The sequence below is a fragment of the Canis aureus genome, chromosome 5 (assembly GCF_053574225.1).
Source record: "Canis aureus isolate CA01 chromosome 5, VMU_Caureus_v.1.0, whole genome shotgun sequence".
NCBI classification, from domain to species: Eukaryota; Metazoa; Chordata; class Mammalia; order Carnivora; family Canidae; genus Canis; species Canis aureus.
The window spans coordinates 44982442-44985786 of record NC_135615.1 but is presented as its reverse complement, the minus strand read 5'-3'; the positions used below and the strand labels follow the sequence as shown (position 1 = coordinate 44985786).

The 3345-nt window shown below is 38.6% G+C and overlaps 1 non-coding gene across 1 annotated transcript; it reads right to left on the bottom strand.

Annotated features, from left to right (window-relative positions):
* Positions 1–1396: 1396 nt before the first annotated feature.
* LOC144315023 (small nucleolar RNA SNORA42/SNORA80 family) lies at positions 1397–1533 on the bottom strand. The gene has a single exon (XR_013380840.1). It is a non-coding gene; the product is annotated as a small nucleolar RNA SNORA42/SNORA80 family (small nucleolar RNA).
* Positions 1534–3345: the final 1812 nt, after the last annotated feature.

Genomic DNA, 3345 nt, shown 5'->3' with positions numbered 1-3345 from the left:
ATTGTCAGTAATTTTTTAATAGAAAAAAATGTATCAGTATAGAGGATATATGAACAAGACTGTTTATTGAAGCATTTTTTTTGTAATAGCAAAAAATTAAGACTTGAATTGTACATCCATTCACAGAATGGTTGAATTACAGTCTATCCATATAATAGAATATTATGCAGCTATTGAGAAAATTAGTTAGAATTATATATATTGACTTGGAAATACTGTCCATGAAACATTAAGTGAAAAATACAAGTTGCAAAATACTGGGCATTTTCCCATTTATTGTAAAAAATATGTAAGTAAGGAGAATGAAAAAATTCTAACATATTAATACTTCTATGTCCATGTCTAGTAGGAAGAGAAATCATATCAGATTTATGAAATGGAGAAAGCTAAACATACAATAACAATGAACTAGGTATCAGTCGGTTAACTAGAATGGGCTAACTAGGTACCTAAAATTGAACTTGAAGATCTCTAAGTGAGAGTGTGTGATGAATCTGGTTCTGCAACTGTTGAAAAAACTGCAAGCCTGATTCAGCCACTGCCTGGGGCCACAGGTACAACTGCAGGGGTGAAAAAGCTTTTGAGGGTGGTGTGAGCAATCCTCAGCCAGTGGGCTAACAAATGGAAAACAACTAGGATCCTAACAGGAAGCCAGAGAGCAACGTTACAATCCCACCATCACAAAACAGGGAGTAGGCTGGAGCTAAGACACAAGGGCTTATTAACTAGCACAGGATATTTGCACGTGATTGTGTGGCCTTGAAGATAAGCTGTGAATGATTCAAATCAACTAGTTCACATGAACAGTGGTCACCTCAGAGTTAAGAAGAGACAGATCTTTCAAAAAAGAAAAAAAAATAGTAACAACTCCCATGTACTGTTTGATGAAATAGAATGTGTGTGTACGATTTATGTAACAATTTTTAAAGTCCCACAAACGGGGGTGGGGTGGTGCAGCTGGATAAACCTCCAAATCTTGATTTGGGTTCAGGTCCTGATCTGAGGTCAGGAGATCAAACCTTGCCTCTAGCTATGGCTCTGCACCCACCAGAGCCTGCTTAGGACTCTCTCTCCTTCTGCTCCAACCCCATCCCCCCACCTCCCACCATCTCTCTCCGTCTTAAATAAAATAAATAAGTCTTTAAAAAAAAAAAAAAGAAACACAACAAACCACAGAACCAATGAAGCATAAAAATAAAGAAAAGCTTAAATCTGAAGTAGAAATATCCACCCTGAGGTGTGTGCTAGGAAGAAAATAGCTCTGGCATTACACAGAGCTCTAGTGTCCTTGGACCTTAGAGGTAGCTGCTCAAAGGACCAGTTTGCACTGCTAAATATACAGCTAAATGTAGGTATTGGCTTACTATTTTTTAATTAAAAAAATTTTTTTTTTTACCCCTGTATAGCCGCCTTCAGTGCTCACAGCCCACCAGTGAGGAGGCTGGGCAGTGGTTCAGGGCTGCACGCTCCTCTGGCATTGATATAGTATGAGGGGCCAACAGAGAAAGGCCTGCCATCAATCCATCACTATTCTCTTGCACTGGCTTTTATTTATTTATTTATTTATTTATTTATTTTTATTTTTGTTTTTTTTTTTTGCACTGGCTTTTAAAAGCATTTCTACAAATGTGACAACTTCATGATCTGCTGAATCTGGATGATGGGCACATGAAAGTTCATTTTATTGTTTACTTTACTTTTTTTAAAAGATTTTATATATTTATTCATGAGAGACACAGAGAGAGAGAGAGAGAGAGAGAGAGAGAGGCAGAGACACAGGCAGAGAGAGAGAAGTAGATTCCATGCAGGGAGCCCAATGTGGGACTTGATCCTGGGACTCTAGGATCACGCCTAGGCTGAAGGCAGGTGCTAAACCGCTGAGCTACCCAGGGATCCCCTGTTCACTTTACTTTTGTGTAGATCGATGTTTTTTCAGCATAAATACTGAAATAAAATATTCTGGTATAATCACAGCTTATTTTACAACCAGAGCCATGAAAAGAAGAAAATAGGTCTATTTTTCCTAACTCCAAGAGGATCTGACAATTCTTTTATGCTTGTTTGAATTAATTACAATAGATCAGTTACAATGTTGATGAAGAAATTAAAATTGAACTTCCTGTAACAATGAGGAAATAAAATTTCTCAAAACAAACAAGTAAAACAAGCATTATTGTCTAAAAATTAAGGGTAATATAACAATAAACCATTATAGTTAAAAATAAAAATGTAACTGTTGAACTTCTTAAATGCACACTAGCCAGGAATCAATTTCATCATGATAAGAAACATAATCTGTCAAGGAGGGATCTTCACCCCAACTTGGCTAATGTTTACATTTTTTAGTGTCCTCAACACATCTGATTGGTTAATGGAGTCCATCTTTGATCTTTATCTCTGTATCAAGCTGCAATGGCCTGCTCAGAGTTTTGAAACCTTAAAATGTCCCTGTCAACATCTCATCTGCCCATGATTCCTATTATTGAAACATATGGCACCTCTGGTACAATCTGGAATTCGATTTGATCAAGGCTGACTCAAAGAGATTTGAGCTTATGGAAATTTTTCTATTTTTTCTGCTCCAGGTCTGTAACTTTGAGAACCTAAGAGTGAGAAGGCTTGGAAGAGATTACTACTATGTGAGGGCAGTTGCCCTCTCTTAAATATTCCACACAGCTCCTGCAGGATCATCAGGAGATCTGGCAGCAGTGGGATTTAGTGTAAATAATATGTGTGCCAACAAGAAAGAAGTGGGTTCTGATCAAGCTCCAGAACCATCTCTTCCTGAGTGTGGAAGGCAGACCTGGCTGTGAAATTCCCTAGAGTTTTCAGACTCTGGAATGTGGAGTCTTCAAAAGGGAGCTACTGAAGTTCCTACTAAATGGGAAACGAAGTCAAGGTCTTCTGAGGTTAAAGAGTCGTTTGTAGGGCAAGAGAATCAAGGAAAGTGGTAAAAGTTTGAAATAGTTTCTGTGAGGAATAGGAGAAACATAGTACAAAGCGTTTACTGAAGGACTTTGGCATTGTGAGGATGGATAAGCTGAGGTTAGATCATTTTATTGCATGATGTTCTTAGTAACTTGCATTCGAGGGCTGAGAAGAGGGATGGATGAATATGATGATGGGAGGCAAAGGGGCAAAGGTGCTGAGATCATTGATGACACAATGATTGAGCTGATACAACCTGGGGTCTAGGCTGAGTTAAAAAAGGAGAGAAAACAGAAGGCCAGGAAAGTTAGTGGGAAACACAGGAGGCGGTCCCTGGGGACTTGGCTGGTCAAAGGTCAAGTGAAGGAGTAAGAGTGGGAGAGGCAGAAGGTTGTGATCAGTGAGCAATTTACCAGA